The following is a 21,552-nucleotide window of genomic DNA, read 5'->3' as shown; positions in this document are numbered from 1 at the left end:
ATGGGTTAAAATTATTCTGGAAGCATTAAGGAACACCAGAGTAATGGCCTCTACACACTAGAGAAAATTATGTCTATATTGAAGCAAATTCCCTATGCTAGTGTAGGAAAAACACTCAATATGGACATAAATTTCTTTAATGTGTAGAGGCCATTAAGAGTCACAAATTAAAAATTTAAAATTCATAATCTTTCAAGATAAGATCGATCAGGGATTCAAATTTTTAGCGATTTTATATAAATCTGTTTTATATTAAAATTACAACGGTCCTGATTTGAATATCAGGTGTTGCAGTTCGATTTCTCTTGGCCCCTCTGAACTAATGAGGCATCCCAAATTTCCAAATATGAAATAATTTTAAACTATAAACTACTACTAAACTAATTTTGCAACTATAGACCAAACTTTAAAAGATATCGAATTCTGATCTTCAGGGACCCCCACCTCCCATATAAACCTACGTTCTCAGAAGATTTTTTTCCATTTTCTTTTTAAAATTAACTTGAAAAAAAACACGGTAGTATATTTTCCTATTTTTCTAGGCAATAAGAAAAGAATAGCCCTCTGTTAGACCTTCTGGAGATGTTATCGCTGGCTGAGCGTCAACCTCTCACACGCAGCTCATGCGATTGTTAATTAATAATCTCTCGGGAAGACTATACAGAGTGAAAAATTTGAGAAGCAGCCTTCAGCCATAAATATTCATATGGAATGATTCTAAAATAAACTATGAATTCCAAAGTAGGTGTAAAATGACTCAAAGAATTCCATTCTCTTCTCAATTCTTTTTGAGTAAACTTTTTAATTACACCAAAGAATTTTATAAATGACGATCTGTGCCAAGATGAAATTATTTCACTTCGACACTGTTTGGCGTAAAATTTCTTCATGGCAAATATATCCTGTTTTTTTATCTTGTGGGATGTTCTTTCTGGCACCGTGACATGCCATCGTAAATAAACGTAATTGCAGTTTAAATGTAAAATTCGGTGTGAGATCTGAGAGTTTATTGCACTTCCTGTCATTTTATTGGCATATCTCGGCTGTTATAATGGTATCTGACAATGGAAAGATGAAACGTGTGTGGTGCGTGGATTATGTGTTGTTGGAATGCGGTCCAATTGAAGAAAATCACTTTGGATCGTCTTCCCCCAGTTATGACATAGCACACGCATTGAATATCTTTTCACTAAAAATACCCATCAACATTGTTGCCTTCTCCAAGTGTGTTAATAGCAATATAATAGAAAATGCCCATGTAATAAGATATGAGTCAAATCTTGGAGGAGATAGTGCTGTCATGTTTGGGAATTTCCACCTGCTGAGTTGCAGGATTAATGGGACATTTAAATAATTTTATTTTTTATTTGATATTTCTAATATGGACTTGCAATAAACATTCTTAGTGGTGTATGACTTCTATGATATCATTACGTATATTATTTTAAGTAATATGTAAAATGTTTTGAAAAATTCATTTATGGAAGGCTGCATTAAATATTCAAGTTATATGATGGAAATAATAATAATTCGAAGTTTATCATGCTAAAACAGCGAATATTAATTAAGGTACACAAAATTATATTTAATTTATTTTGGCATTTTGCATATTTAATATTACATTTATTAAAATCATTGCTTTATGTTTTTTTTTTTAAATTTAAATAAGCGACTGAAAAATTATTATTTCACAAATTCTATTAATACAAATATTTCAAAGACTAATATAGTCAATTCACATATGTCTACAAAATAAAATACCCTCAACAATTAATTCCCAGAACATTATGCTATACTATTAAAATTTTGCAAACATTTTATTTATAATTTTGTGTTTCAATAGTCATAAAAAATGAGGTTATTCTTTTAATTCAGTTGTATACTATATACAAATGTGGTCGGCTTTATTAAATACGATTTGAAATAATAAAGAACTAAAGGAATTTGTTAAATATTTAAAATAAATATGCAAAATTTAATTCATATTAAAATTGCACAGTTCAGTGAACAAATATAATATTTTTCATTAAAATTAGGTTAATTGTATGCTATAATCAATTGTTTTTGAATTATTTGAATGATGCTATTTTTACATAAAAATCAAAATGAAAATGTGATTTTTTTTTCAATGATGGATAAAGTTTTTGGTATTATAAGACCTTTCGGTCTTTCATAGACATTTCGTATTAAATTATTTATTCAGGTAATTAAAAAACGAGCTCATAAAGAAGTTTTATTAAATTTTCATATTGTATATCATTATAAATTATTATAAATCAATATTTTTGATTGATCAATATAAAATAGAATTTGATCAAAAATTTTAAATTGAAACAGCAAAAATATCGGTAAGTAATGCCCCTATTACATGTTCTTACATTAGGAAAATTTCATTAAATCAAAATCTTCATCTCTTCTTTTTATCATGTCTATTATGTTAATCTAGTTATCGTCGGTTGGATCAGCAAGTGTCCTAACTGCATTTGCTTTGTACCTTTCTGCATTGTAAACCACGCATCGCTGCGTGGGGTTTGCTGGACCGAATGTAGACACAAAGCAAATGCACTTAGCGCAGTTGCTGCTCCAATCGACAATATATAAGATCGTATTGAAATCTAAATTGAATTTATGCGATACCTACGAGAAAAAGAAAAGTACAAGAGAGTGTTATAGACAAATACAATACGGTTAAGAAAGATTGAGATTTTGATTTATTGAAATTTTCTTGATCGAAAAGATGTGTCGGAGGCATAAAGTATTACTGACTAAATTTGACATTTTACGAAATTTCATTTTTTAAGTGGAAAAAAGTCACAATAATTTAAAAGTACTTTAATATGGAATAAGAAAAGTGAATCTGTTCTATCCGTGTATTCTGAGAATTTAATTTGAACCATTTGAACACAAAACATGCAAAATTCTGCAAACAAACTGGGAAACCTTAAACATTTCTGTGAAGTTCTTGAAATTTCCATGTATAATCTTGAGAATTCACAATATCGTGGCTATTCTTTTCTATACTTAGTTAGACAGGAAATATGAGGGACAAGGTTTGCATGCTTATTTACTTGGTTGTCGAGGTCTGAAAATTTTCAATTAAAAGCAGAAGACACCCCATGATTACCTCAAGTTTAAAATAGAGTTGATTTGGTGGATTGTGATGCGTGTGGAGGGAAGATGATCGATAAAACAATTTTATTTTGTCCGTCTGGTAAGACGTTTTAACCCCTGCAGGCATGTTTCTTGCCATCAGGGTGTAAATTCTTTCGTCTTTCAACTTCCCTCCCATGTTTATTCATTGAATGTTTATGTCTCCATTGCTTTTTTAGCTCTTATTTCATACGTATACATTATACATTATTTATAATCTGACTTTGTTGGATTTTTTTCTATATGTTTTTTTTGTTTTTTTTTTTTTAGTTTATATAAACAAAAGTTTCATAGGATATGGCACAGTGTTATTGTGCCCCAAAGTGGTCAGTATGCAAGGTTCTGGAGTGTGTAAACAATGTGAAATTTTGGTTTTTATCACGTAGAGAAAAAAAAAACCATCACTTTGCCATTTTTCCCGAAAGTGCCTTCAATATGGTAGAGATTGGCCAACAAGTGGGGTATATTGAGTGTCGTGTCAATTGGACATGTCGTAGGATGTTATTGCGCGAGAAAACCGTTAGAGAAAAGGTGTTCTTCCACTTTGGTACAAATAAGCATCTTTCATATGCTAACTGTGCATCTGATTAATTGATTTAATTGCATTTGGTGCGTAAATTCAAATTGACATTTTTGACGGAAATAGAACGAGTTTCATTCTCAAGAATCGCCACGAAGAGGCCATTCTCAATGCGTTCACGAAGATGGGAAATATTCTTTTGGTATATACACCATTTTACCGTAAGCAGACTGAGATGGTACAGTTGTAAATCAGAAAGTTGCTGCTGCTGAGATTGTAACCTTAACCCACCATTTATGGGTTAATAATATGAACACAGACTCGCTAAAATGTATTCCAGCATCACCATTGGTATAATTTGTATTATATATATTGCAAATTATTATTATGTTGGCTGAAACTTCACAAGCAATCGCGTCAGATATTCATTTGAGCATAGCTATTGAGCTATTGAAGCATGGTTTTGATGCCAAGAATGGGAAGGCAGTAGCATAAGATCATCCATGATCACTTCTCGCTGGCGCTCATCACAATAAAAGCCTTCACCATAATCGGCTTACCTCAGCCACTGTATGCAAAAATAATACTATTTATAGATGAGATGATCATCATGTAAGGTGTAATAGAAAAATTACTAATTCCATCCATTTCCTATTAATCACATTGAAATACAAGTTCCCATCTCCTTCATGTTCATAATCTTAACCAGCAAAGACTGGTTCAAACGACAATGAGTAATATTTAAAAGGTTCTTGTTTTTTGCCTATCTTCCAACACGCGTCATCTAATCATAGACTATGTTAAATATGTGAGAAATTTAGCTCTATTTTTTATACTTTTTTACAATACATATATATGTCTCTTGATGTTCTGCCACCAGAAAGAATGGTTAAAAAATGGTGAAAAATTTACACACAATATAACCATCATATTTTCACATAATTCCAAATGTGTCCAAATTTTGCTCCCAAAAATTAAATATTTTTTGTGTAGTCTTATTGTGCACACCTACAAACAAATTATTAATTTAAAAGTTGCGCAAAGTGCTTTTATTGTTGTGTTTTTAAAAGAAAATGCATGGTGTTTAGAAGAAAACACATAATTTATTTTTTTGGGTGATAGACGTCCTTGTGGCCAACATGTTGAGTGACGATGGCAAAAATGACTCGAAGGTTTTCACAAATTATAATATATGTGCTATTTTAATTGTAATTAAAGCAGCATTATACCATCCTATTTGATTAAGACCTGAGCTATGGGACAGCTTTGAAAATTTCCTAAGTTGATTTTTGTGATGAAATATTAAAGCAAAAAAAGGCATTGCGCAACTTTATAGATTGATTTGCGCATCTAAGAGCTATAATACACCTTATAAAACACCCAATACTTCCGTTTTATGGTAATTCGTGCAATTTATGTCTCTCTCTCTAATCAATTTCATGATGGATTCGAGGATGCTTGGCAATTTAACACAAGATTCATGGCAAGGCAAATCGATCATCAACACTTTCCAACTTTTAGAGCAAGAGACTTTCATGTTTTGGCCATAAGAAAATCAGGAATTCCAATCGAAGATGAGACTGTTGGGATTGAAAGGCAATGTACAAAAAAAGAAACACTTTGTACACATGAATGATTTAAAATGTTGTGCCACAACAAATTAAATGTGTAAATATTTACGCATTTCTCTTATTGGCTTTCAAGATTATTTTCCTGCTGATACAGAACGATTAAATTGATACTTTAACGATTTTTATTTTATTTCCCTATTTATTTTGTATTTTTTATATTATTTTATATTATAAGATGAAACGGGGTGCAAATACTGAAAATGGTAAAATTTTGTTTAATGTTCTTCCAAAAAATCAAATCACTTTGTTTTTTAGAAAAAAATTGTCTTTGAGTACGAGTTTAGTTCTTCTACTTACAGCAAATTTTTTTTTGACGTCACATGAATTGAGACGCTCAGAGCAGAAGCTGACTGTTTTAATAGGGAAATGCATACAAAGGAGACGATTCTGCTCTGAGCGTCTCAATTATCTTTGCGTAATCTTGTCCACCGCTAAGTTTTTTTTAAAGTTCTCCAAAAATCGTTCCTCAACGGCTAAAGTTTTAAATTTTAGGAGTGATTCCTTCCAATCACACCTATTTTTAATGAAAATTTCAGATAGTTTAAATGTTGTAGGGGAAAGTACTCTCATTTCGAACGTTCATGCCTTCGAATAATATAAATATTCTTTTAGTTTTCCTAAGACTTACACATTTCTATTAAATATTAGTTGGCTTATCAACAATTGTTGATAATTCCATGATAATTTAGTGTAAATCTCTTACGAAAAACAACGAACTTTTCTATTAGAGTTTGAAACGAATAATTTATTTGGTAATCAGGTAAAAAAAACTAAGAAATGCGCTATGTTAATTTTTCCTTATCTAAGGTTAACTCCTTATCTATTGTACAACATAACAACCCTATTCTTGAATAAGTAGGGGAGACTTGAGCAAAATTTTTGAAATCGAAAATATTAAAATTTTGTATTAACCAAAATGAAATAGACTGAGTCTTCAAATTCTTAGCATTAAATGACTTTCATGAATCTTCTTAAACTTACAAAGTTTATTTTTTTATTATCGTCTTTCTGTTTTTTTTTGACCCACCTCGTGCGGCCATCGCCGTCTTAGCAGGGAGTCCATTTAATCCGGAATGAAAACGATGGCAAATTCCTTTTCAAGTAGTAAATTTTGTGGCGGTTATGCACGTAGTATTAATTGATTCGAATAAGAAATATAGAAAAAATATTAAAATTTTGTTTTTCAGTCGCCCCTGTCTAGAAATCTCGATTGCGCGAAGGTCTAGCTCCACCGTGGAATGCTGTGCCACATTACTACTATTATTTGTTTGATAAGTTAAGAAATGATTATATTCAACATAGTAGGGTCTTTCGTGATCCTATCCATAGTTAGATCTCAGTATATACAATAAAATCATTCCATCTTGTGTTTTATGAAAAGTTGACATTGAAAATGTTAATTCAACGAATGGAAAGGCGAAATTCTTTCGATGGAGATTGAAAAGATATTAATTTAATTAAAAGTTTCCAAAACTAACTCTTGTATACAACAATTGAACACTTATGGATACTGTAGCCAAAATTAATTATATTCAATCAAAACCCTAAGAATTTTCTTCAATTAATTTCAAACGCAAGATTTCTCCTCGCCAGTGAATTGGCATTAATGCTTTTTAATTAAATTTATGTGTCTCTATTGCACATTCCAATCGCGAGATGAAAGATGATCATCAGTCATGGCAATCATATTGATCATGTTACGAAAGAGAGAGTTTCGCGCTATTAACAAAAATGAAGAAATTAACAAAATTGCCACGACTTCTTGAGCGATCCTTTTGAATTCACGTTTTACTAATTATCTCTCTTCTCTTCTGGAGAAATATTTATTTGCTGGACCAAGAAAAACATCAACAGTCACATCACTCGTTTCGGCCATTAATCACAAAAGAGGGTATATTTAGCACTATTTATGATGTGCATAAAATGACACAATTCACAAATATTCCTAATTAAATTCGTCCATGACATGGGACATGGAGAGGGCGTTTTATTTTAAATTTATCTTGCATGTTTTGTGACGTAATGTGGTGTTGATAGAAGAATAGCTTATTGGCGCCATTTAATCTTCGAATAGGGGAACGTGGGGCTAAATATGGAAAACCGATATATTCTTTTCGGGAGCTTTTCTAGAAGGCCCGAGAAATTTCTAATCAGCACAGTCCTGCAGAGTGGAGATCATATTGGAAATTTACCACTCTACAAACTTTGGCAATAACTAGTTTCTTTTATTTGGAACGAAATGTACTTTTAGAGTGTCCATTGTAGGCAGTTTTCGTCAAAAATTGCTCTTTTGAAGGAAATCGTCCGCAGTGTTGTAGGTAGAAACGTCAAAATTCTGTCAAAAATGCAATTTATAATGAAAAGTGTTCCCAATGTGTAGAGCAGGGCTGTGCAAGAACCATTTTAAACCGAATAAACGCCAAAATAAGTTTGTTCAAGTAGCGTTTTGACCATTGACGAACAATTTTCATTTGACGATTGTTCGGTTTCAAACTGTTCTTACACACCTCTGATGAAGAGGCCTTAAGAGCCATTTTTATTAATTTTGATCAATGTGGTTATTTTTGATAAATAGGTTTCTCGAGGGAGACATTTTCAGAAGATCTTACAACTGATAGCTATTCGTGATTATCAGACAAAAATTACTGCGTGAATTTTGGAAAATGTCGGTCGAAATCACTATCTTCCCCTATATTAAATATTAAAAAAACGGACCTTAAATTACGATATTAATTGTTTTCTATTAAAAATTTAAAAGTTCAAGTTTTATTCTGGGTAGGGGAAAGTACTCTCTCTTCGAACGTTCATGCTTTCGAATAATGTGAATTTTCTTTTATTTCCATAAGAAACTCACACATAATCTAACTAATATTTAATAGAAATGTGTAAGTTTCTTAGGAAAGACAAAAGAAAATTCACATTATTCGAAGGCATGAACGTTTGAAGGGAGAGTACTTTCCCCTATTTGTGGAAAAAATTTTAAAACCTCTGACTGTTTTATCTCTAAGTTATCGAATTTTGAAAATTTTATACTTCCTACATTTTGCCCCAGATTCCCCTACGATATCTTACTAAATCAGATTTATAGTGGTGACGATGGTTTTCATAGCGAACTGGTAGGAGATTTCACACATTTTTTGTGATATCCCGGACTATCTTGAAAAATATTTCTAGTGACACTATCTTAGTGGCAATTATTGTTTTCGCAAAGTCGCAACCACCAGCATTGGTGCATTGGTTTGGTATGTTGTATAATGCAAAAAAATGCGGAATTTTTCTCTCAATCACCTCAAATCTCTCTCCATTGCATTTAATACAGTGTGTGCGTGACTATGTGAAAAGTTTGCACGTGTAATTACATTCATTTAAGCATCGATAGAATTTAAAAAGCAATTTATGGAATGTCTTTTGTGTGTTTTCTTGTCTATTGGGTCGGGTCTGAGGGGGTTCTTTTGCTGCTTTTCTGCACACAGCATACCACCTCTGACCACGAGAAATTGAAACAAAGGAATTTATTCACTTTAGCTCATATGATGGTATCCGATCGAAGATGGTGAGCAACTGACGCATGTTAATTGTGGGATTCATTGGTAGATGGATGGATGGACTTGTGTGCAGACAAAGGTCTAGTTCGCGAACTTAGCCATTGTCCATTTCTTTCTTTCGACAACACACCACCGTATATCTTTCATTAGCCTCTAAAGAGGTTGCTGTCGCCGCAGGCGGTGGTTCAACCGAAACCAATCCGCTTAACTTGCCATACCATCTTCGACACTATATCGAGATGGCTAGAAGTCCCACTATCCTCTGTACCTTCTCCCTTATGTCCCTCTTACAAACCATCCATGGTAATTGTATTTTCTCAACTGCTCAACAAATCACCACCTCCCAGTAACTTAGTAGTCTTGAGAGGCAAGTAATCCGAATAGTTTGCGGATCTCTTGTTTTTGATTTCTGGACTTAAACTCACGACTAGAGGTTTCTATCACTTATTAATTCCAAAAAAATGTGCTAATCGGATCGGAATGTGGAAGAGCTACAATGACCTCATTTGTATATTTTGGCTTAATTTGATATGTATGTTTTCGACGTAGTAATCCCTACAGTGTGAGAGCATTTCGATCATATCGTAAATTTTTGCTAATGACGTTATTAAATTTGGATTTATGCAAGATGGACTTACATATGTTCATTACCATTAAATATGATGTTTGCTGAAATTTTCATCCAAGTCCGACCAATGCTTCCTTTACTGTTTCATAACAGCCACGAGTTTCAATTTATGGTATGATCTGGAAAGGGAAGAAGAGAAAAATATGATAATTGAATAATTTCAGAAGTATTGGATAAGATTCTTGGAAATAAAATTTAAATACAATAAAAAAAGTCTTAAGGGGGAAAGGCTATGCTAATGTTCTTAAAAAAATCAAGTGATTTTTAATAAGGGTTTCTTTAAATACTGGGATACATTAGACATAAAAAACGAATATCAAAAGTTCAATTCTGTGTGTATAATATTCATTTAGATCTGTCAAACAAAACTTTTTTTATATTAGTTTTTAAGCACTTAATAATTCAATTTTCATTTTTTTTAAAGAACATACTGCATATTTTTTATGTTTAATAATTTTCTCGATTTTAATCAAAATTTAGTTAAGTTTGGTTTTGAAAATAAAAAGATTTATGGACGTGTTTTTGCTGAATATTATGATTTTATTATAATATAATGTGTTTAAGCATTATTTTTGTCAGTTTATATAATAATAATGCTTTTTAAAAACCTATAGCCTAAAGAATCAAATAAATACATATTTTAAGAGACAATTACCCATGCGTGATATTTTGCAATCACGAATATGCGTAGTCACTATATTTTTTAAAAGTTTTCAAAAAGAATTCTTATTTATAACTTTAAAATAAGGTAAAGTGCCCTCGAGTCGACCGGTTCCTCGACTCCACCGGTGGTCAATATTTCAACGTTTGATGATGTATTTCTATAAAATTGTTACTGATTCGTATTTATTTATGAAATAATGACCTATTAATGTTAGATCATATGCTAAATATTAGTGTAAATATAAATAAATTGAATAAATAACTCTACCGGTCGAATTGAGGAACCGGTCAACTTGAGGGCACTTTACCTTACTTGATACGAAAAACTTTAGTGCCTATAAAAAAGCTACTTCGAATATATATCTAATTGTTCTTAATAATACAGTATTTAATTGATAAGTTGTTTTCGAACCGAATGTTCAAAATTTCGCCGAAATTTTCTTAATAAAATATGATTAATATACAGTGCCCGATTCGTAATCCGGATGATTGGGAGACAATATGACAGATGTCCGCTTCGTAATCCGGATGATTTTTTTGAATTTGTTCAACGTCTCGAAAATATAATACAAGTTTTTTTTCTAGAATTAGAATAAAAGTTTTAAAGAAGTTTAAAAATACATAATTAGAGAATTCTATGCTATTATACTTCATTTATTAAACAAAAACATCACAGGATAATTAATTTTCATTGCTGAATACTCGTACATACATAACCTCAAAATGATTTTAAATGTAACCGTCAATAACTCGTCCGGATTACGGCGATCCGGATTAGAAAGCGGGCACTGTAGTTTGAATTGTTTTAAAGATCACAGGTATGGAAACTTAAAAACCCTTCAACCCTTTAAGGACGATTGAAACACCCGTGTCCCATAAAGAAAATAATTTTTCCTAACTTCCCAAAGTTATTTTTTTCTTATGTCTACATAATTGTAAAGTAGAAGGTTGAAGGGATCTAAAATAGTTTTTGCAAGTCTCTAGCTATTTGCTATGTAGTAAATATTTAAGATATAAAACAGCGAATTTTTAAATTCTCAAATTCATAATTGATTTTATTTATTTTTTATACTTCCAATTTTTTTCAAGCAAAAATCTTTTAGCAATAAAAACTACAATACTCATACGTAAAATTTTTGATTAAACGATAAATATTATTCATTCGTATATTCAGAAAAATTACTTAAATTATTGGGCTATTTTTGTCCCTATCGTTCATAGTAGCACAAAATACAACGAATCAGACTCTGTTGGACTTTCCAAGGTTAGATAATAATAATAATAATTTATTTTCCTTTTACATACTTAGTGTATAGGAAAAACTTAGTGTATATAGGAATCCAAGGTTAGATGTAAAACTAATCATTGATTATGTTTCCCAGTTTAATTTTTATTGTTGATTTTTAGTTCGTAAAAAGTGTCTCGTCGTTAAAGGGTTAAGGGTAGTTGTTGTGTCTGAACCTAAAGATTCAACCTTTAATTATTACACTTTACTCCTTTATATTAAAAATATCGATTCCGGAATTTTCCATCATATTATGACCAACATTCTCGGAGACAAATATAATATTATTTCTCTAACGGTTAATGTTGTTTAAGTATAGAATTTGTGACCTCAAGAGTTTTGTATTTTAGTAAATAAAATTTACGATTTTCTGATGCTTTGCAAATTTATTTTAATATGTTTTTTAAACTTGTTCGGTATTTTGATTGAGATATGCACACCCCCCAGAGATATATACGGTGTTTTGCCGTTGATGTTCACAGGCGGGGGACTATAAAGTTCCGGCTGCCAGTGGCGGGCATGTATAATATGGGATCGGGTAAATCTTAAGTTAATAATCACAGCATATCTGTCGCCTCGCTAAATTATCGCTATTTCTCAGGCACAGTGTGCAAATATCACACCTTTGTGGTGCCCTCAGTTCAAAGAACCTCGGGGGACGGTGAAAGAACTTCTTGACCACAACGAATCACTTCTGGCGGAATTTGCATCTTATCTTAATCACTTTAAATTTCTCTTGTTTTCCTCTCCAAAATACCGTGTCACACCCATAAATGTTCTGGAAGGCTCACCGAATGGGGTCAAATTAAAGGGAGGCATTTTAATTGGAAGGGGTGTATAGATAATATTAAGTAGATCATTAAAAAACTTGTTGTATGTCACAGAAATGCTAAAGAAGATTCGTATAGAAATGGTGTACGTATTTTTTCTATATCTTCCCGTTGAGTCAAATGAAATTAATCATTCCAAGAAGTATAAAATATAATTGTGACATTCACCGCTATATGCGAATTATCACTTTTATTGCTCTCCACTTTTACCAGTACAACGTCAATAGGAGCGTCTGTCTGGTGAGATGGGCGTAAAATTGCCATTTGGCTAATGAAGGAAGATATGTAAATGGCACTAAGCTTTTGATAAGTATCTCAAAAAATTTGTACAGTCCACGTAGGTGATTTTATGGCGAGCTCTTTAGAATCCTGGAATGGTTAGTGTTCTCACCGAAAAATCACATCATCACTCTTCGTAGCTATATATATGTACCTATGGTCAGCAGGGCATTCCCCAATGTCTTACTTTTTCTTTAACGTCTTCGTATTCGTATGCAAACAAATGGTATAACACGTCACTATCCGTGAATATAGGTACAAAAGGTGAAGCATTGAGAATTTCGTGGTAATTTTTTGCTCATTTGTTCAGTGTTCCTATTTTTTCGGTTTGGTGTAAAACACTTCTTGAAAGTTCATTAAGTGATCACATGTGTTTTGTGTGGTTAATTGCGATATAACATTTTGTATATACATTTGGACGGGAGAGAGAGGATTATTTGGCTTGAGTTTTGGATACCCAAGTGAGATACTTCTCTTTTTTTTTACTTCACCTCCTTCCAAAAGTCTTTGAGCGTCATGGGAAAAACGACGAGATGAAGATTCAGCCGATGAGTGAAATAATTATTATGTAAAGGTCAAGAATGTTTCTCAACAATTCAACATATAAATGAGTTCACATGGCAGCACAAATTAATACCCATAATTAATAATATTGTGTATGTATAATTTTCGTATTAGTTGAATATGTGTAATACTTTTGCAAAAATGGGCACCTCTTTATTCGCAATGTTGAATCTCGTGCTGAGTGATTTTTTTTTCTTCTGTTGCATCTCCTTCACTTGCCTTTCTTTCGTGGTCCGGATCACTCTTTGGCTCTTCAAGCGCCCACTAAAGGTGATTTAAAGATGCCGATAGGAAACCGTTTCAAAAGAAATTTACTGTTTTAAATCAGTGTCAACACAGCCTTGTCGAACCTCAAAAATTCCTGGAGGCGAAAGATTATGAGGTTGACTCAACGGAAATTCCTGACCGATTTCTTTTTGTGGTCTGGTGTGGTTCAGGGAGAGAATTTCCCTCGAATCGATTAGTCACGGTGTTCCCATTAAATAAAAAAATTGCCTTCCAAAATAAATTAAATCCCATCCCATTTTGGGTTCACCGGGGGACACGCACCGTCTAAATGATTTGAGGGCGAATGACTAATCATAACGCCAAATAATTATAAGATTCATATCGCAAAGGTATAATGAAGGTTGAGAGTTATAGTAGTACGCTCGGATTAATAAGAAAAATCATTTTAGAACAGAGATTTTTTTATATATAAAAATTTTACGTTTAAACGTTTTGATATTTAATTCTCCACGTTTGACTTTATATCCTAATTTATACATAATAATGTACATCCTGTAAAAGTTTACAAAACTTTCTTAGACAGATTTAGATTTTCAAAGAAAAAAAAAATAGAAAATAAAATATATAATCTGTATTTAGAACATCAAGAAATATAATCTTTTCTAAGTGGATCTACAGTTTTGAAAGGTGTTGATCAATTACATGAGAACAAACTTTCAAAAGTAGTTCAGGGGTAGCATTTATGACTACCAATCCGTCAATTTGATGTGACTGTGAAAAAATGGTGTTAAAAACGGTTTTGTTATTGCTACATTAATTGACAGGGAAAACACGGGTATGTTATAAAAATCATCAACCTTCATCATCACTATGGGACCATATACAAATGAATGGTGCGACTGAGAATGTTCTATTCTTCTGCTCATATCTTCGGATGATCAGACAATTGACTGACAGCCTCTGTACTTTATATTCATTAACTACATTATGGATGAAGTTTCCACTACAAAAAAAAGACTGTTGAGCTAAAAAGTGTAAAGAAAATCCTTCTCTCGCATTTTACGTTTATCTGCGCTTCTATACTTACAATTTCAATGGGTGTCAAATTGAAAGGGTTAAAAAAACGATGATTTTTTATCACCCAAAGCTCTCCCGAGCTGGCCATAAATTTAATTTAATTATATAGGTGTATAGTGATGGAACGATGTTCCCTGACCAAAAATTTCCTTCTCGCTTGAGAACCCTTCAAAGTCGATTCGCCGCCAAATTCAACTCATTATGCCACTCATACACGGGAAGTTCATAAAAAGGATTAATTATGGAGAGAGAAGTGATGTGTTGTGTAAAAAAGGAGAAGAACATGTGATTGTTGATCCCAGTGACCGTGAAATTTTGGATTATTTCCACTAAATGGACCAAGTCATGGTGCCTTTAAAACCCCAAGAGTCTCAAAAATTGATCTCTCTGGCTTGACTTTTTACACATGTCCATTGTGGAGTGTTTATGGCAAAAAAAGCGATACATGGCTCATCAATTTCTAGCGGATTACCAATTGGATGATTCTTCCCGAAACCTTCGAAAATTCTTTAACATTTGATCATCTGTCAGAATAGTCTTTCCTCATCTTTGAGGATCGTTAATCAAGTCGAGAAATGATCTCAACGCCACTGCTTTGATGTCTATCACAAGATCTATTGTTTAAACACTGGGTGGTACAATGTTTTGAACTGATGCCTAAAGAAATTTTTACTGCTGAAACATTATCTACGTAATTAAATATTCAATTCCATAAAAATTTTAGTCCTAACGCGATATCTGATTAAGACTGATTCTTTTTAAGAACCAGTCTATCAGAGATTGTTAAATGAGAGAATGTGATGAGGGTGTAAAACTTGAAATCTCTTTCCTATTTGAGATGAACAGTAAATATTTCAAGGAATATAATTTAGTAACCGATTTATCACTAGGGCGGAGTAACCACTTATCGCCATGTTTAGGAAAAAGAGGAATTAATTTTATTATAACTTTTGAACTCTTATTACAGGATAACTCAAATTTGACACAAAACTACTTAGATGTACTGGCTCTAGATTCGTGAAAATAATAGTCCAAGAATTTAACGCTACATTATTTAAAAACCTGATTTTTATTAACAATGCAAAAATAACCACATCGTCCCCACTTTTCTCCACTTTTCGCCAGTTTTGTAACCACTTCTCGCCACCCACTTGACAAGGTCCAAACTCGATTATTTTAGGCAATGTTATAAAAAGAATACATTCAGCATTTCTTTTACCTCATGATCACCTTATTATTACACACTTTAAATGTTCTTCCTTCACTTTTCTTTGAGAAATCAAATTATAGGTCTATTGCAGAAAGTAAACAATGCAAATTTCACAACTGAGAATCTACGAAGTGAAGTTAGCATTGCCTATTGAAAAGAGATGGCGACAGGTGGTAAAATCAATTCCAGAAGATATCCACTTTTCGCCATGCCTCCTTTTTATAAAAATAATATAAAATGAAATATTAAACAAATTTTATGTATTCCACAAGTGTAATTAAATATTCAATGGACAAATTATTTATCCAAGAATGTATTTTTTGCTTGATGAAGATTTGATGATACTTAGTATATTGGGTAACAAATATTGCATTTGATGCACTTGCTTAAAATATTGCTCTAAAAAAATGCTCAAAGTCGTAAATTAAAAACGAATAATTACTATTTTCAACTCTATACGTAACAGCAGTAAAAATACAAAGAACTTTGCGGCTCATTTATTACACAAATCGCGAAAAATAGCGATTTCAATACAAGTGGCGAAAAGTAGGGCACTGGCGAGAAGTGGTGATTCCACTCTAAGTAGTATTGCTGTAGGCAGAGGCGATTGTCTTATCTACTTTTCTTCGTTATTGTTGTTTCAATTTTTTTTGAATTGAATCAAAATGGATCATATTTGATCATTTTCAAAAGGGTCTATCATATTTGACACTTTGAAAGGTTCACTAGTGTTTCTTGAAATTTTATATGGACATTTATCACGATAGATTATGTTTTATCGTAAGCTTATTACTTACAATATATTTCTCTTATCTGAGCGAACAGCAAAGATGATTTTTTAATTGTTTTTACTCGTTTATTCTGTAGTTTAGGAAGTGTCAAAAAGTCGAAACTTTTAAAGGATCCCATATAACCCTTTTATTTATTTAGGACAAGTGCCAGGAAGAGTTAAAAAAAATAAAAAAAATGACAGATAATGTAAACGTTGATACGCCATTAGTTGCATCAACCATTTTCGTATGTGCATTTGTAGTATGTCAGAATTTAATACAAAAGGCAACGTTTGTATTATTGTATGCACTAATTGCATCTACAAAATATATGCAGATACCACAATGGCCGATTTACCAACGAAGTATATAATCGTTATTAATTTTATAATGTTATTAACAAAAATTTCTGGAAAATTTTCATGAAATCCAATCCTTTTTAGAAGTTTTTGCATTCCTGCTACGAGAGTTACGTGGCGGACATACTTACGATTTAAACTGGAAAACGATTTTACGTAATTATAGTCAAAATTGCGATTATATTACATTTCTATCGGTTTCTGACTAAGCTAACGCTTGGCTTAGTCCGAGAAACTGCTAAGTTAGTGGGAGACTGATCAGAATTTAGTTTGATCATTATTTTGAATATAATTACGTTAAGCCATCTCTCGGCTTAAGTCGTAGGTGTGTCTAGCACATTACCTTTACACTATTTCTGAGAATGAGAGTGAGAAGAATCTCAGTCAACTGTTCAGATTTTATGTGATCGTAACATGATCATCGTATTCAGAAATTATAATATGCGTACTTGTCTTAAATGATTTAGTAAAAAATATTAATAGTAATTATTTTTTCTCATTTTATTATTTCCCTCTTCAAATCTTGTTTGAGAATAATGGTCTTTAAGAAGCTAAAAATAAAGTGAAACTTAAATGAAGATAGTACCACTAAATAAGTTACTATAAGTTAAGAATTTTGAATGGCCAGTTGGGTTTTTTCTTTTACAAAACTTAGTAAAATAACCTTAGTGAAAGGAACTGAGTCGTAGAATTCCCGGTTAAAATTTGTTTGCAATGGTCCAAAAAACGGTATTAAGATTGTAGGCAAATATACTTCTATATTTTATTTGATGTTATATATTAGTTAATACATTTACTATACTCTGAATTATATTGAAGGTTTTACTAGATAACAGGACGCTTGATTAGGGGGATATTCATTTTTTGAGAAAAAGTGAATATCACATTATTATTACAGGAATTGGGTTATCAGTCCCATCTCTCGTGGAATCAAGTGAAGTGAAGTTCAATGGATGTATTTCAAAACCAAAAAAAAATATATGGTGACTCAAGGATATTAGAACCCAGGGGTCCCGGTCAAAATCCCGAACGCTAAAATCCCGAAAGCCAAAATCCCGAACGCCAAAATCCCCAAAGCCAAAATCCCTAATGGGCCAAAATCCCGAAAGCCAAAATCTCGAATTCTTAAAAGTGTCACAGCTACTTCCACGATTGTATCCACGCTTGCTGGAGGCAAAGGGAAATCTTTTGAGTCTTAGGAAATTATTCTAAACATTTTCCTCCATATAATTTCATCAATTTCAGGATTTTTAAAATTCGGGATTTTGGCTTTCGGGATTTTGGCTTTCGGGATTTTGGCCTTTTCGGGATTTTGGCGTTCGGGATTTTGGCTTTCGGGATTTTGGCTTTCGGGATTCTGGCTGCCACCGGAACCCAGGACACTCGCATCAAAATATAAGCGTTCTATTACAGGAATTATTTGATGTGCAATTCCAGTTAAAAATGGCTTTCCTGAATTGTTACCATTTTGAAATAGAATGATACGGAATGAAACGTGCGGTTATTTGTTAAAGATTGCGTGATAAAAAAATATTGAAGATCTTCCTAAATTGATTTCAAATTTGAAAACAGAATCATCCGAATCAACAATTTAAGAGGCATTTAACACAATTTTATCTACAGACATTAGATAACTGTGACGTCAATGTTTGATTTAAAATAACGCTGTAGTGTAGAATATTCAAATCAAAATATCCTCGAATCGTTCAAACAATATCAGTAAACAAATACAATACACCTTTATTTGATATTAAACATGTGCCTCAATACCCCGCTTCTTGTGCATGTTTAGATGCAACTGTCAGAATAAATTGGATTTAGACTTATTCTATCAACTGTTACCTAGCAAATCCCTTAAATTTTTCTCTTCAACATAAATTTTATGGTGATTTTTTCGATGATCGCAACGCGAAAGAGAAAAGCGATCATCAACAATAGAGTAAACAGATGATCACAGACTTTATTATCTCTGTGCATGGCACAATGAGTGTTGCCTCTATATGTGTTTGAATATGTACACATTGTTTAGCAATTCTTAGATAATTCCCTGGGAAATTGAGAGATGAAAAAAATAGTGTATCCATAGACATTAAAAGTTGTAATAATAAACTTTTACATATAGGGAAAATACACGGACAGGCTTGACTTTCGTGACTACAGTGTGGAATCCCAGTTAGAATTCCATCAATCTTGACTTGTTCTCAGCAAGGGGGCTGCCATTGGCAAAAAATGACATACCCTTTCGGTCTCAAAGGTAAATTCTTGGTGTTTATGCACCGGTGTTTTTGCATCGAAAAAATATATACAAATTGTAATGTTTGTCGATGAATTGTGAGAGGGATTTTGTACGGGAAATTCACTTGGCAATGACAACCGGTGGGCCTTCGAGGTCGTCGCCAGTCGTTGTCGAGGGGGGGGACTAGAGTGGTTAGTGCTGAATCATTTTTATGGGTCCAAAAAAGAGATCAAGAGAAGTCCAGAAACAAAAAAAGGCACTGTAAAAAAAAGATCAGACAAACTGTCGAGGCGACTTGTGTGGACCAATGGCATGTTTAAGTTCAAAATGAAAGCAGTTTGAGGAGTTTATCGGCACTGTCGTCTGGTTCGGTATTAAACCTCAGTTTTCTTCTGTATAAATGTCAATCAAGCTAAAGTTGGTAGCACCAAGCAATATGTACGTTTTCAATGACATTACTCCCTGGTAGCCTCTGTTTTTTTGCTTTCTTGAAACCCATGTAGTCTCACCAAAAACACTCTATTATTTCCTCCTTTGTACAGAATCAAAAAACTATTCATTTATTTTTTGTTCTTTTCATTTTGGTTTTATATTTATCGGCCTTTGAATTCCCAAGAAACGATTATATTGGACACACAAAAAAAAGCCCTCTTGATCCCTCTTCTTCTCTTCATTGAGCACTTATGTACTTCTCTTGGGCATACAGATGCCCGAAGATATGTATGGGTTTCGTAAAAGAAATTTTTGGTGGTATTTCTCTTAAGGTCCCTTCTTCGAAAGATGGAAGATCAAAACTGTTTTCAACATCTGAAATATGTGCATATTTACAGTAAACACACATACATATACATATTTTCTTCAGCAGATTATTTTCGAACGATTTATGGCCGAGATGAGAATTAAATGAGAGAACATAACACCCCGAAAACGAACAATTTTTCAATTTCAGCCAGAAGTTTTTGTGCCATCGACTTGTCTGGTCCCTTTCATGTGAATTTATACCAACACCCAAACACACCCTATTCAATTGAAAGCCTCACAAGGAGTCGCTCCTTGAGTTCCTCTACTCTTGCTACTCAGGGGGTAGCTGAGGGGTTTTGGCAGAATTTATAGTGTGACATTTGGAAAGGAACAACGTGTTTACCTGACCATGAAATTCTCATTAAACCAATGAATTTTTTTTCTTGTCAAAGTACGGGAAAATATGTGCAAACTCAGACACTTTCTACATTGATTCAGTGATACTAATAATATCTTTGCCGATATCTCTTGAGCAACGATTTGATACATGTGTTGCGATAAAACCCGAGTTACATTGACGTTTATTGTATTCTATCAATCAAACCGATAAAAGACACTCAATTGACTCATTCATTAACACAGGAAAGCAATGTTCATAAAAAATTACTACCCATTTTCCCTCAAAATTTTTCCATTTCATTACATATGTCATCATTAATATTTAATGTATTAAACACAGCTTTTTTTCTTTTTCAACCCATGTCTCTCACCCACGCCAACATTCCTGATTTTTCGTTTGTTTTCATTGCTCAATTGGCCTCTCGATGAGTCAGGGGTATTAGTTTTAAGTTGATTTATAAAATTATTGATTAGTGTCAATTGGATCACACTAATCCTTCTTTGTCACTGCGTGTGAAAGCTTCTGATGAGCACCTTACCAAACCGAATTAATAATAGCTCGTCGTTATCATTATCATGCACTTGCGTAATAATGGCAATTTTAATATGATTAGATAAATGATCACGATGCTATCAAACCAAACTCCTTGTATCAGTCAGAGTTCTTGAGTGATCTATGGCTAATTTCAACAACAAACAGTCCATTGTGTGAGCAAAACAGAGTTGTAATTTATAATTATAATTATATCACTTAAGTTACTTGAACGTTCATCTAATTGTTCCACTGCATTATGTGGTAATGTAATGAAATTTATATTTTTAATTGATAAATTGCAGTTTAGAGTTGTTAATGAAAAGCTTATGAAACGTGAAAATAATTGAGATATTTAAGAATTGCAATGGGTAATTTTTAGGTGCACCAACATTTTAATTCCTATTAAGTTGGTTTTTCAAATTGTTGGCTTTCTAGCAATAAGCTAGAAAGTTTTGTGTAGAGTTTTTTTTAATGCATCTATAGAATCTTGCAATTTTGAATTATGACTAAAAATTTATTATTTTGCTGGCATTTTGGAATTTTCAAAAACGTGTAATTGTGCAAACGTCCAATCAACAAAGTGTAAACATGCAACTTATCAAAAGAAAAATATGGATAATTTGAGAGAAAACAACTTTTTAGGATGTTTAGAATTTATAAAAATCCGATTCTTGTAGATAATTATGAACTATTAAAAAAGCTACACCTAGTACCGTAGGTGCGACTGACTTTGCACTAAGGATGTGACTTTGCGCCCCTATTTTTCGTAAGCTTCTCGTTACTTATAGGACTTAACGATGATCTTTAAACCATCCTTAAGTATCCTTATTATCACTGGATCATCCTTAAGTTCTAGAATTAAAGAAAAGTATGCGAAAAGCAGGGATGAAAGGTCGCCCTAC

At 32.6% G+C, this 21,552-nt stretch overlaps 2 protein-coding genes across 3 annotated transcripts in view; one reads left to right on the top strand and one right to left on the bottom strand.

Moving 5' to 3' along the window:
- LOC129806418 (relaxin receptor 2) overlaps positions 1 to 21,552 on the top strand; it is a 146,073-nt gene that overhangs the window by 79,123 nt on the left and 45,398 nt on the right. The window lies entirely within an intron of this gene.
- Positions 1 to 21,552, bottom strand: part of LOC129806438 (uncharacterized) — a 47,172-nt gene that overhangs the window by 19,698 nt on the left and 5,922 nt on the right. The window contains exon 2 of one of the 2 annotated variants that reach the window (XM_055855033.1): positions 9,498 to 9,593. The gene's annotated coding sequence lies outside the window, so the exon portion shown is untranslated. Of the gene's footprint in view, positions 1 to 9,484; positions 9,594 to 21,552 lie in introns of both variants that reach the window. The other variant, XM_055855041.1, reaches the window with a different exon arrangement.

This window comes from Phlebotomus papatasi, chromosome 1 (assembly GCF_024763615.1).
Source record: "Phlebotomus papatasi isolate M1 chromosome 1, Ppap_2.1, whole genome shotgun sequence".
Classification (NCBI taxonomy): Eukaryota; Metazoa; Arthropoda; class Insecta; order Diptera; family Psychodidae; genus Phlebotomus; species Phlebotomus papatasi.
Note: the sequence above shows the minus strand (reverse complement) of the source record. Positions and strands in the feature narration are given on the sequence as shown.